This window comes from Triticum aestivum, chromosome 6B (genome assembly GCF_018294505.1).
Source record: "Triticum aestivum cultivar Chinese Spring chromosome 6B, IWGSC CS RefSeq v2.1, whole genome shotgun sequence".
NCBI classification, from domain to species: domain Eukaryota; kingdom Viridiplantae; phylum Streptophyta; class Magnoliopsida; order Poales; family Poaceae; genus Triticum; species Triticum aestivum.
This window is the reverse complement of record NC_057810.1, coordinates 685657206-685672219: the sequence shown is the minus strand read 5'-3', so window position 1 is coordinate 685672219 and position 15014 is coordinate 685657206.

Sequence of the window (15014 nt, the reverse complement as noted above, 5' to 3'; positions counted from 1 at the left end):
GGCCTCCCGATGAAGAACAGGAGGTGGCGGCAACACCGTCTCGCAAAACGCGAGAGTTATTTCTCCCTGATTTTTCTCTCTGAAAATATGACTTTATAGTATCAGGGTTGAGATCTGCGGGGCGACTAGGTGGGGACAACCCACTTGGGCGTGCCTGGAGGGGGAGCGCCCTGGTGGGTTGTGTCCACTCAGGTGCCCCCTCTGGTGGTTCTTGGGTCCAGAAATTCTCTTTTATTGTACAAAAAATCCTTGCAAAGTTTTGTTCCAATCCGAGAACTTTTATTTCTGCACAAAAAACAACACCATGGTAGTTCTGCTGAAAACAGCGTCTGTCCAGGTTAGTTTCATTCAAATCATGCAAATTAGAGTCCAAAACAAGAGTAAAAGCATTAGGAAAAGTAGATACATTGGAGACGTATCAGGTCACCGTGTTATATGTTGTCAAGTGCTTCGGGCTTTTGATTTTTAATTTCTTAACGAGGGGTGGGTCAATCGTGCTTTGCTAACCAATTGGTTTTCAAATAGCATATTCACATTAGGTCGCTAAAATTATGTATGTGTTTTTGGACAACAGCCCCATGATTTTTAATCCTCGTGCTACGGATGTTGATGTTCAAGTAATTACCATGATCATGTTTGTGTACTTACAAGTTTCTTTTGTGGTATAATTACCTGCAGCACAATGCTTACCAGTGGTTGATACGTCTCCAACGTATCTATAATTTTTTATTGTTCCATGCTATTATATTACCTGTTTTGGATGTTTATGGGCTTTATTTTATACATTATTATCATTTTTGGGACTAACCTACTAACCGGAGGCCCAGCCCGTGTTGTTGTTCTTTTGCCTATTTCAGTATTTTGAAAAACGGCATATCAAACGGAGTCCAAACGGAATAAAACCTTCAGAAGCGTGATTTTTGGAACGAACATGATCCAGGGGACTTGGAGTGCAAGTCAAGAAACAGCCGAGGCGGCCACGAGAGGGTAGGGCGCCCCCCCCCCCTTACAGGTCGCGCCCCCCTATCTCGTGGGCCCCTCGGGCGGCCACCGACGTACTTCTTCCTCCTATATAAGCCTACATACCCCGAAAACATCCAGGGAGCAACCAAAACACAATTTCCACCACCGTAACCTTCTGTATCCGCGAGATCCCATCTTGGAGCCATCGCCGACATTCTGCCGGAGGGGGATTCCACCACGGAGGGCTTCTACATGAACACCATAGCACTTCCGATGAGTTGTGAGTAGTTTACCACAGACCTTTGGGTCCATAGTTATTAGCTAGTTGGCTTCTTTTCTCTTTTTGGATCGCAATACAATGTTCTCCCCCTCTCTTGTGGAGATCTATTCGATGTAATCTCCTTTTGCGGTGTGTTTGTCGAGATCCGATGAATTGTGGGTTTATGATCAAGTTTATCTATGGATAATAATTGAATCTTCTCTGAATTCTTTTATATGATTGAGTTATCTTTGCAAGTCTCTACGAATTATCGGTTTGGTTTGGCCTACTAGATTGATCTTTCTTGCCATGGGAGAAGTGCTTAGCTTTGGGTTCAATCTTGCGGTGTTCTTACCCAGTGACAGAAAGGGTTCCAAGACACGTATTGCATTGTTGCTATCGCGGATAAAAAAATGGGGTTTATATCATATTGCTTGAGTTTATCCCTCTACATCATGTCATCTTGCTTAATGCGTTACTCTGTTCTTATGAACTTAATACTCTAGATGCATGCTGGATAGCGATCGATGTGTGGAGTAATAGTAGTAGATGTAGGAAGGAGTTGGTCTACTTGTTGGGGACGTGATGCCTATATACATGATCATGCCTAGATAACGTCATAATTATTCTCTTTTCTATCAATTGCTCGACAGTAATTTGTTCACCCACCGTAATACTTATGCTCTCGAGAGAAGCCACTAGTGAAACCTATGGCCCGCGGGTCTATCTCTTATCATGTTTGCTTCCAATCTACTTTTATTTGCATCTTTATTTTCTGCATCTATATTATAAAATACCAAAAAGATATTTATCTTATCATATTATCTCTATCAGATCTCACTTTCGCAAGTGGCCGTGAAGGGATTTACAACCCCTTTATCGCGTTGGTTGCGAGTTCTTTCTTTGTTTGTGTAGGTTCGTGGGACTTGTTGAGGAGCCTCCTACTGGATTGATACCTTGGTTCTCAAAAACTGAGGAAAATACTTATGCTACTGTGCTGCATCACCCTTTCCTTTTCAAGGAAAACCAACGCAAGCTCAAGACATAGCAAGAAGGATTTCTGGCGCCGTTGCCGGGGAGGTCTTCACTCAAGTCAAGACATACCAAGTACCCATCACAAACTCATCTCCCTCGCATTTACATTATATGCCATTTGCCTCACGTTTTCCTCTCCCCCACTTCACCCTTGTCGTTTTATTCGCCCTCTCTTTTCCAATCTCCTCTCTTTTCCATTTGCCATTTTCTGTTTGCTTGTGTGTTGGATTACTTGTTGCCATGGCGCAAGATAATACCAAATTGTGTGATTTCTCGAATACCAATAATACTGATTTCCTTAGTACTCCTATTGCTCCTCTTAATGATGTTGAGTCTTGTGAAATCAATACCGCTTTGCTGAATCTTGTTATGAAAGATCAATTCACCGGCCTTCCTAGTGAAGATGCCGCTACTCATCTAAACAACTTTGTTGATTTGTGTGATATGCAAAAGAAGAAAGATACGGATAATGATATTGTTAAATTGAAACTATTTCCGTTTTCGCTTAGAGATCGTGCTAAAGTTTGGTTTTCGTCTTTGCTAAAAATAGTATTGATTCTTGGAACAAGTGCAAAGATGCTTTTATCTCTAAGTATTTTCCTCCCGCTAAGATCATCACTCTTAGGAACGATATTATGAATTTTAAACAACCTGATCATGATCATGTTGCCCAATATTGGGAAAGAATGAAGTTGATGATTCGCAATTGCCCTACTCATGGTTTGAATTTATGGACGATCATACAAAAAATTTATGCCGGTTTGAACTTTGCTTCTAGAAATCTTTTAGATTCGGCCGCCGGAGGCACGTTTATGGAAATCACTTTAGGAGATGCTACAAAACTTCTTGATAATATTATGGCTAATTATTCTCAATGGGATACCGAACGATCTACTAGTAAAAAGGTGCATGCTATAGAAGAAATTAATGTTTTGAGTGGAAAGATGGATGAGCTTATGAGATTGTTTGCTACTAAGAGTTCTTCTATTGATCCCAATGATATGTCTTTATCTACCTTGATTGAGAATAATAATGAATCTATGGATGTGAATTTTGTTGGTAGGAATAGTTTTGGAAACAATGCTTATAGAGGAAACTTTAATTCTAGACCGTTCCCTAGCAATTCCTCTAATAATTATGGAAATTCTTACAATAATTCTTATGGTAATTTTAATAAGATTCCCTCTGATTTTTAAAATAGTGTGAAAGAATTTATGATCTCTCAAAAGAATTTTAATGCGTTGCTTGAAGAAAAAATGCTCAAAGTTGATGATTTGGCTAGGAACGTTGATAGACTTTCGCTTGATGTTGATTCTCTTAAACTTAGATCTTCTTCTCCTAAGCATGATATCAATGAGTCTCTCAAAGCAATGAGAATTTCCTTTGACGAGTGCAAGGAAAGAACCGCTAGATTGCGTGCTAAGAAAGATAGCTTTATAAAAGCGTGTTCTTCTCGTTCCCATCAAAATAATGATGAAGATCTTAAAGTTATTGATGGGTCCCCTATTAGATCTTTGTTTTGTAATATGAATCTTGAAAATAATGGGACTGGAGATGAGTCAACTTTATTTAGAGGGCGTCCCAAGAATTCGGAGTTTTTAGATCTTGATGCTAAATTTGGTAAAAGTGGGATTGGAGAGGTCATGACTTTAAATAGCATTGAACCCACTATCTCGGATTTCAAGGAATTTGATTATGATAATTGTTCTTTAGAAAGTTGTATTTCCTCGTTGCAATCCGCTGTTAATTCTCCACATGCTTATAGTCAAAATAAAGCTTTTACCAAACATATCGTTGATGCCTTGATAAAATCTTTTGATGAAAAACTTAATTTGGAAGTTTCTATACCTAGAACTTAATGATGAGTGGGAACCACTATAAAGATTAAAATTAAAGATCATGAGTGTTTTGCTTTGTGTGATTTGGGTGCTAGTGTTTCCATGATTCCGAAAACTTTATGTGATACTCTAGGTTTCCATGATCTTGATGATTGTTCTTTAAATTTGCATCTTGCGGATTCCACCATTAAAAAGCCACTAGGAAGGATCAATGATGTCCTTATTGTTGCAAACAGAAATTTGGTGCCCGTTGATTTCATCGTCCTTGATATAGATTGCAATCTTTCTGGCCCTATTATTCTTGGTAGACCTTTCCTTAGAACGATTGGTGCGATTATTGATATGAAGGAAGGGAATATTAGATTCCAATTTCCATTAAAGAAAGTCATGGAGCACTTTCCAAGAAAGAAAGTCAAATTACCTTATGAATCTATCATGCGAGCTACTTATGAACCAAGTGCCAAAGATGGCACTACTTAGATCTATCTTCGCTTTTATGCCTAGCTAGGGGCGTTAAACGATAGCGCCAGTTGGGAGGCAACCCAATTTTCTTTGTGTTTCTTGTTTTAGTTCCTGTTTAGTAATAAATTTTGTTTCTACTTTCTGTTTAGATGTGTTTTCAAGTTTTATTTAGTGTTTGTGCCAAGTAGAACCTATAGGATAACCTATGACATGAGTTGATTTGATTCTGCTGAAAAACAGAAACTTTGCGCCCATGAGAAAACATTCAATAAATCACAGGAATGAGCTTTTGCATTGATTCTTTTTGCTTCTGTTCAATACACAAATTGTTTAGGGCTTCCTATTTTGGTATTATTTTTGAGGTTCCAAAAGTTTGCGTTAGTTACAGATTTCTACAGACTGTTCTGTTTTTGACAGATTCTGTTTTCCGTGTGTTGTTTGCTTATTTTGATGCATCTATGGAAAGTATGTAAGGGTATGAACCATAGAGAACTTGGAATACAGTAGGATTAACACCAATATAAATAAATAATGAGTTCATTACAATACCTTATGTGGTGGTTTTGTTTTCTTTCACTAATGGAGCTTATGAGATTTCCTGTTGAGTTTTGTGTTGTGAAGTTTTCATGTTTTGGGTAAAGATTTGATGGACTATGGAATAAAGGGTTGAAAAGCCTAAGCTTGGGGATGCCCAAGGCACCCCAAGATATTCAAGAATAGCCAAAAGGCTAAGCTTGGGGATTCCCCTGGAAGGCATCCCCTCTTTCGTCTTCGTTCATTGGTAACTTTACTTGGAGCTATATTTTTATTTGCTACATGATATGTGTTTTGCTTGGACCATCGTGTATTATATTAGTCTTTTCTTGTTAGTTTACCACAATCATCCTTGCTGTAACACACCTTTTGGTAGAAGCCTCTTTGATTTAAATTTATTAGAATATGTTATGTGCTTCACTTATATCTTTTGAGCTAGCTAGTTTTTGCTCTAGTGCTTGACTTATATCTTTTAGAGCATGGCGGTGGATTAATTTTGAAGAAATTGTTGATCTCTCATGCTTCACTTATATTATTTTGAGAGTCTTTTAGAACAGCATGGTATTTTCTATGGTTATAAATTGGTCCTAGAATGACGAGCATCCAAGTTGGGTACTATCATAGGAAGTGAATTGGATGCTATAATAAACTTGATACTTGATGATTGTTTTGAGATAAGGGAGGTAGTGATATTAAAGTCATGCTAGTTGGGTGATTATGAATTTAAAGAATGCTTGTGTTGAAGTTAGCAAGTCCCGTAGCATGCACGTATGGTTAAAGTTGTGTAACAAATTTGAAGCATGAAGTGTACCTGGCTTGTGCCTCCTTATGAGTGGCGGTCGGGGATGAGCCATGGTCTTTTCATACCAATCTATCCCCCTAGAAGCATGCGTGTAGTGCTTGGTTTTTGATGACTTCTAAATTTTTGCAATAAGTATATGAGTTCTTATGATTAATATTGAGTCCATGGATTATACGCACTTTTACCTTTCCATCACTGCTAGCCTCTTCGGTACCGTGCATTCCGCTTTCTCACCTTGAGAGTTGGTGCAAACTCTGCCAGTGCATCCAAACCCCGTGATATGATACGCTCTATCACACATAAACCTCCTTATATCTTCCTCAAAACAGCCACCATACCTACCTATTTATGGCATTTCCATAGCCATTCCGAGATATATTGCCATGCAACTTTCCACCATTCCGTTCATCGTCATCATGACATACATTACTTTTGTCATATTGCCATAGCATGATCATGTAGTTGACATCGTATTTGTGGCAAAGCCACCATGCATAATTTTAATACATGTCACTCTTGATTCATTTCACCATCCCGGTACACCGCCGGAGGTATTCATATAGAGTCATATATTGTTCTAGTTTCGAGTTGTAATTCATGTGTTGTAATCAATAAAAGTGTGATGATCATCATTATTAGAGCATTGCCCAAAAAGAAAAAAAAGGAAAGGCCAAAAGAAAAAAAAGAAAAGCCAAAAGAAAGAAAAAAGAAGAAAAAAGAAAAAAATAAATAAATGAATAAAGGGGCAATGCTACTATCTCTTTTTCCACACTTGTGCTTCAAAGTAGCACCTTGTTCTTCATGTAGTGAGTCTCATATATATCGTGCTTCAAAGTGGCACCATGTTTTCATGTAGAGAGTCTCATGTGTTGTCACTTTCATATACTAGTGGGAATTTTTCGTTATAGAACTTGGCTTGTATATTCCTACGATGGGCTTCCTCAAATGCCCTAGGTCTTCGTGAGCAAGCAAGTTGGATGCATACCCACTAGTTTTCTTTTGTTGAGCTTTCATTCATTTATAGCTCTAGTGCATCCGTTGCATGGCAATCCCTACTCCTCATGTTGATATCAATTGATGGGCATTCCCATAGCCCGTTGATTATCCTTGTCAATGTGAGACTTTCTCTTTTTTTGTCTTCTCCACACAACCCCCAATCATTATTCTATTCCACCCATAGTGTTATATCCATGGCTCACGCTCATGTATTGCATGAAGGTTGAAAAAGTTTGAGATTATTTAAGTACGAAACAATTGCTTGGCTTGTCATCGGGGGTATAGAAGTCAGGAACATCTTTGTGTGACGAAAATGAAGCATAACCTAACTATATGATTTTGTAGGGATGAACTTTCTTTAGCCATGTTATTTTGAGAAGACATGATTGCTTTTATTAGTATGCTTGAAGTATTACTATTTCTTTTGTCAGTATGAACGTTTATCTTGAATCATTTGGATCTAAACATTCATGCCACAATAAAGAAAATTACATTGAGAACTATGCTAGGTAGCATTCCACATCAAAAATTCTGTTTTTATCATTTACCTACTCAAGGACGAGCAGGAATTAAGCTTGGGGATGCTTCATACGTCTCCAACGTATCTATAATTTTTGATTGTTCCATGCTATTATATTACCTGTTTTGGATGTTTATGGGCTTTATTTTATACATTATTATCATTTTTGGGACTAACCTACTAACCGGAGGCCCAGCCCGTATTGCTGTTTTTTTGCCTATTTCAGTATTTCGAAGAAAAGGAATATCAAACGGAGTACAAACAGAATAAAACCTTCGGAAGCGTGAATTTTGGAACGAATGTGATCCAGAGGACTTGGAGTGCAAGTCAAGAAACAGCCGAGGCGGCCACGAGAGGGTAGGGCACCCCCCTATAGGGCACGCCCCTGTCTCGTGGGCCCCTCGGGCGGCCACCGACGTACTTCTTCCTCCTATATAAGCCTACATACCCCGAAAACATCCAGGGAGCAACCGAAACACAATTTCCACCACCGTAACCTTCTGTATCCTCGAGATCCCATCTTGGAGCCGTCGCCGGCGTTCTGCCGGAGGGGGATTCCACCACAGAGGGCTTCTACATCAACACCATAGCCCTTCCGATGAGTTGTGAGTAGTTTACCACAGACCTTCGGGTCCATAGTTATTAGCTAGTTGGCTTCTTCTCTCTTTTTGGATCTCAATACAATGTTCTCCCCCTCTCTTGTGGAGATCTATTCGATGTAATCTCTTTTTGCGATGTGTTTGTCGAGATCCGATGAATTGTGGGTTTATGAACAAGTTTATCTATGGATAATAATTGAATCTTCTCTGAATTCTTTTATATGATTGAGTTATCTTTGCAAGTCTCTTCGAATTATCAGTTTGGTTTGGCCTACTAGATTGATCTTTCTTGCCATGGGATAAGTGCTTAGCTTTGGGTTCAATCTTGCGGTGTTCTTACCCAGTGACAGAAAGGGTTGCAAGACACGTATTGTATTGTTGCCATCGAGGATAAAAAGATGGGTTTTATATCATATTGCTTGAGTTTATCCCTCTAGATCATGTCATCTTGCTTAATGCGTTACTCTGTTCTTATGAACTTAATACTCTAGATGCATGTTAGATAGCGGTCGATGTGTGGAGTAATAGTAGTAGATGCAGGCAGGAGTCGGTCTACTTGTTGCGGACGTGATGCCTATATACATGATCATGCCTATATAACGTCATAATTATTCGCTTTTCTATCAATTGCTCGACAATAATTTGTTCACCCACCGTAATGCTTATGCTCTCGAGAGAAGCCACTAGTGAAACCTATGGCCCCCGGGTCTATCTCTTATCATATTTCCTTCCAATCTACTTTTATTTGCATCTTTATTTTCTGCATCTATATTATAAAATACCAAAAATATATTTATCTTATCATATTATCTCTATCAGATCTCACTTGCGCAAGTGGCCGTGAAGGGATTGACAACCCCTATATCGCGTTGGTTGCGAGTTCTTTCTTTGTTTGTGTAGGTTCGTGGGACTTGTTGAGGAGCCTCCTACAGGATTCATACCTTGGTTCTCAAGAACTGAGGGAAATACTTACGCTACTATGCTGCATCACCCTTTCCTCTTCAAGGAAAACCAATGCAAGCTCAAGACGTCGCAGTGGTCTAGTAGTTTTGTGTGCTTACCAGCATCGTATTTTTTGATTATTAATGACCACGTGTCAATGCTAAAATTATCAGGGGTAAATTGGTTGTACATCATCAAATTGATGCTGTTTTTCTCGCTGAGCAATATAATTGTGCCTGAATTATCAGTTGCACATTGCTTAATTTACCTGGGTCATTTTTTTCTATAGTTTATTAGGTGTAATTTTCCTTTGTCAAACACCAGTCCATAATTGTTGCTATTAATTGGGATATTCTTTTTTCATATGTCATCTAATTGGTTTCATTCGCTATCTTTTTGTTCGTATGTGTCAGGGACGCAATGTCGAGGAAGCGCAAAGGAGATGGTGATGGAATTGATGAGGTTCCTGTGAAAAAGCCGAAGCTCCCTCCTCCTCGGAACAGAGCCTCACCTAGTTCGCTTTTGGCTGCATGCAAATACATGAAAGATGACAGGAAGGTTGCCATTGATGAGATGGAATTCACAAGCCTTCGGCATATCAAGTGTGACCATCTCTTCTACGTTCTTAGTGTGTGGCTTGCCGACCTGTACAGTCCTGATTCCCTTGAGGTGGTCGTACCAGGGCGGGGTAGGCTTCTGGTTAATGAGGAATATGTGCATCGTGTTATGGGCATACCGCGTGGAGGGAAGGATGTCCCTTACAACCTTCCTACTGAAGCTGATATTGAGTTAGGGCTTGAGTTGTTTGGAAAACTCGGATATGCCCCTAAACTGACTGATCTTGTCGATCTCATCAAGGGTTCTGTAATGCTGACAATTCTTTCAAGCGGATGTGGCTTTTGCTTGCGAGCAATACATTCATCGCCCCAACCACCTCCAACAAAGTCAGCCATAGGTGGTATGTTGTTGTCATGTAATTCTGTCATTTTCTTTCTTTTTGTGCCTGATAACTTTACTGTATGTCGGTGTGGTAACTTTCATAGTTTTGTGTTCCATTTGGTGAATTTCACTTTATTTGTCTTCAACTTACAGCGGGACATTGATGATATTAAAAATCTCAACTGGTCCAAATTCGTTGCTGATGAATTACACAAGGCGCTTCTGAAACGCAAGCCTACCAAGGATTGCCTTCTCTTCTATAATGTAAGTGATGCTGCTTTGCTTTACTTTCTTTTTTGTTATTTGTCATCTTTTGCCATTTTTCTATGATGTTGTTTGTGTTTATCATGACAATTTTATCTTTCTCATCAGCTATTGTACATTCATGTGATTGACCTTTCTGGACTCAACATTGTATTGCCTGATGGTCCTTTTCCTATCAATGTCTGGACGAAGAAGCTGATAAATCTTGTCCTCAACAAGGATGTTCACGCGGACAAAACTTCTTTTGGGAAACTACCGGTAATTTATCTTTATTATCTATGTTTTCAGTTCACACACTGCTTACAATTTTATTGTTTTCATTTGTTTGGATGTTACTTATCTGACTTATCACTTCATTTTTTCTAGTTGAAGCCTGAGCTTGGCATGAATTTTTGTCTGTTTGGTGGTCTGGAAGGTCTTGATAAATTTATGCGTGTTCATGCTGCCCAAAGCTGCAGACAGGAGGTGTGCACGTAACCTGTTTTAGTTTTCATGCTATTCTATGTTTTTAATAGGCTGATAACTTGTGTTGCACTCATTGTGGTAACTCTCTTTTGTTGTCCACTTTATGCTCTTTACTAATGACATCAGATTTTGTTCTTTATTTCCAATGTGGCATATGCTCTACAAAGGATGATAACTTCGTTGCAATCTTTTGATAATTATTCTTATCATGTCTTGATAACTTTGTGATGTGAAATTCATGCCATCATGTTTTTTTTATTTTTCATGTCACCATATGTTCCCACATAGCTTGATAACTTGGTTGCATTCTTGTGGTGATTCTTTTTGTAAAGACTTGATAACTTAATTTTTTGTTGTTATCTAATATTGCTGTTTACTTATGCCACTTACGTTGTTTTCTTATTTTTCATGTTAGCATATATATGTTCTCACATGTGTGTGTTTACTATATTTTTTTGTCTCACCATCTGCATTTTTTTCATCCATTGAGCATTTAATGTGATCTTAAATTTTATGCATTTTTTTATTGAGTAGAAACTTGCCAAATCTACTTAGATAGTTGGTCGATTCACGTCTGCCATGGCAGGCATACTTGGTGATCTTGTGCAATCATTCACCTCTTTGGATGATGAGGGCCATTCAGATGCCTCCCGCCGGCTAGACACTGGATTGAAGGTGCTTTCTTCTGCTGCTCGTACTACGGCAAGGGCCACACGCTCATCGCATAGCAGGCGGCCAGAAAGCACTGGGAAGAATATTGCTGATGATTTTGATAGTGATGACGAGTACCACGGTGGCGATGACAGTGATTCTAATGATGATGATATGGATTATCGAGTTGTTCATCGTTGCAGTAAGGATCCTTCTGTTTCTTCAAGCAGAGGTACCGTTGTCACTACTGGCAGTGGGCCAGCTGATGATGACACCACACACCCGAAGAATGCATATGACAAAGCTCAGTAGAGCAACAAATGTCGAAGGCACGCCTATCCCCACTGGTGATGAGAACCTTACTAAGTCTCAGATCATGCTCACTGACACCTCTCATAAATCATTAGTTGGATCAGGTGATGGAAGGCTTAGACGAGATTTGACAAACAAGCAAGATGAGATGGCCACTTAATCTTCTATCAAACGGTGTGGTTCTCAACTTCTGAAAATTTTGGCTTAGAAGAGGCACAATAAACTGAAGCTACCATCACCCCTCATCTAGCTTCACCGGCTGCGCAGCCCCATCAAACTTCACCAGTTGTGCCACCATGACCTTCTTCACCAGTTATGCCGCCAAGCCCTCCGCAAAGGCCATCTTCACCAGATGCCCCATCAGCAGCTGGCACACATTTATCTGTGAAGAATATTGTTGTCTAAGAGCTTGGTATTCGTGTGGCTGAAAAAGGCACTGGTGTCACCGTCCCACCATCCACCTAGCGGAAGCAGGCGCCATGCATGTGAATTCATTTATTTCCATGTTTTTTTGCTGTGCATGATACTACATGGTAAATCCAGTGTTTTGTGTATGGTAGTTTGGGCAGTTACCTCCTGATAATTAGATTTCTCATATTTTTCAGCACCTTCTCTCTTTTTATGATTAACCATTTTTTCCCTTGCAGGGCACCTGGCAAACAAGCTGTTGCGGCTAAGGATTCACCTAGGGCACCAGTAAAAATGTATTCCCATTCTTTTTTATGTCTCTTACTTTTGTTTATGTTCAGTAGTTCTTTGTTGTTCTTGTGTACTATCTCATGTGCACTAAATAATAGTTTTGTTTATGTGCATGAACAATATGCTGGTATTTTTTGTTCATATTATCAGATAACTTATTTGATGAACATTGATAACTCATTTACGCTTCCCTAATAATTTACACCTACCAAGTTTGGTAATTGCTTGTGCTTGTAACATTTGGTTAATTTTTTTCATGCAGGGCACCTATGAAATAAGTTGCCGCTCCTAAGGCTTCGCCAAGTGTATCAGGAACAAGGTATTTCCAGACCTTTCTTGTTTGCATTTCCCCCGTACATTCTTATTTCTTGGACAGAGTTATTTTCTGTTTCTAGTTATTGAAAACAAAATGCTGGTATTTTTTCTCATATCATTTGATAACTTATATTACTAATCCTAGATAACTTAATAATATTTTCCAGGAACTTTCTTATACCCGAAGTATGTGACAACTTTTTGTGTTGGTAACATCTGGTCACTTAAGTTTAACAACATGTGTAATCTCATAACTCCTCTTGTGTACCCCTTTTTCAGTCATTCAAAAGAAAACTGCTGTGAAAAATGTGCGATTTTCCAAGACCAGATCTACTCCATGACTAAGGACAGCATCATCGCAGACAAGAGAAGATATCCATCTTGATGAATCACCAACGACGACGTCTCCGTCTGCAGTTGAAGATCTTGATGCGACGGGTGGTTCGTTAGCTTCTATTGAAGCAACAACAGCTAGCTCGGGCGCATATGATGCTGTTCCGACGACATCCGCTGATGTTTCTGCTGACTATGTAGATCAGCTTGCTGCAGTGGCCACTAATTGACATGGTATAGGCTATGCGATGATATTGGATCTTGGAACTGGAACCGTTTGAAATTGGAATTTCATCAAAAAAATATCATGTGCATCTAGTTCATCGTGATCAGAACTATATATATAATTTTTGGCCTCGTGAAGGAGAAAGTATCTCTCTAGCTTGGGGGAGGCTTAAGTCAATGTTATATTCATGCACCAATCATGAGCTCTCGAGAGAAATTATTATTCAGAAATTTTATGCCCAGCTTTCTCGTAATGATCAATCCATGCTCGGTACTTCTTGTACTGGTTCTTTTATGAAGAAGACTATTGAATTCCGGTGGGATCTTTTATTAAGAATTAAACACAACTCTGAAGATTGGGAAGTCGACGAAGGTAGAGAGTCATGTATTGAACTTAAGTTTGATTGTGTTAAATCTTTTATGAATACCGAAGCTTTTCAACAGTTTAGCACTAAATATGGACTTGACTGTGAGATAGTAGCTTCCTTTTGTGAATCTTTTGCTACTCATGTTGATCTCCCTAAGGAGAAGTGGTTTAAATATCACCCACCAATTAAAGAAGAAATTAAAGAACCGGTAAAAGCTAAAGAATAAACTATCATTTAGAATGTTGATCCAGTTGTTCCCACTACTTATATTGAAAAACCACCTTTTCCTGTTAGGATGAAGGAACATGCTAAAGCTTCAACTGTGGTTAACAAAAGTTATGCTAGAACATTCAAACCTTTTGAACAAATCAAATTTGAACCTAGTGTTGCTATGGTTAAAGACCTCTTAGTTGATAATATTGATGGGCATGTTATTTACTTCTGTGGTGAAGCTTCTAGAATTGCCAAACCTGAAGGAAAAGATAAACATAGACCAGTTGTTGTCATGCATGTTGTCTCAGTTAAGATATGAGATCATTGTTATCATGGGTTATGTGACCTAGGTGCTAGTTTGAGTGTTACTCCTTTCTCCTTATATCATGAAATTAAAGATGAAATAGCACCTGCTAAATGGAAGACATAGCTGTTACTATTAAACTTGCTAATAGAGATACTATATCACCAATTTGGATTCTTAGAGATGTTGAAGTCTTGTGTGGGAAAATAAAATACCCTACAGATTTTCTTGTTCTTAGCACCCCACAAGATGACTTTTGCCCCATTATTTTTGGTAGACCTTTCTTGAACACCGTCAATGCCAAAATAGATTAATTGTGAGAAACAAACCGTCGGTGTTAGCTTTTGTGATGAATCTCATGAATTTAATTTTTCCAAGTTTAGCAAGCAACCTCGTAAGAAAGATTTCCCTAGTAAGGATGAAATTATTGGTCTTGCTTCTATTGTTGTGCCTCGTACTGACTCTTTGGAATAATATTTGCTAGACCATGAAAATGATTTGCATAGTGAAAGAAATGAAATAGATCGAATCTTTATCGAACAACAACCTCTGCTTAAACACAATTTCCTATTGAAACTCTAGGAGGTCCTCCTCCACCTAAAGGTGATCTCGTGTTTGAATTAAAACAATAACCACACACTTTGAAATATGCTTATCTTGATGAAAATAAGAAATATCCTGTTATTATTAGTGCTAACCTTTCAGAACATGAAGAAGAAAGATTATTGAAAGTTCTAAGGAAGCACAGGGCTACTATTGGATATACTCTTAACGATCTTAAGGGCATTAGTCCAACTCTATGTCAGCACAAGATTACTATGGAACATGATCCTAAACCTGTTGTTGATCACCAATGTCGGTTAAATACGAAGATGAAAGAAGTGGTAAGAACGGAAATATTCAAACTTCCGGAAGCAGGTATAATCTATCCTATAGCTGATAGTAGATGGGTAAGTCCTGTTCATTGTGTCCCTAA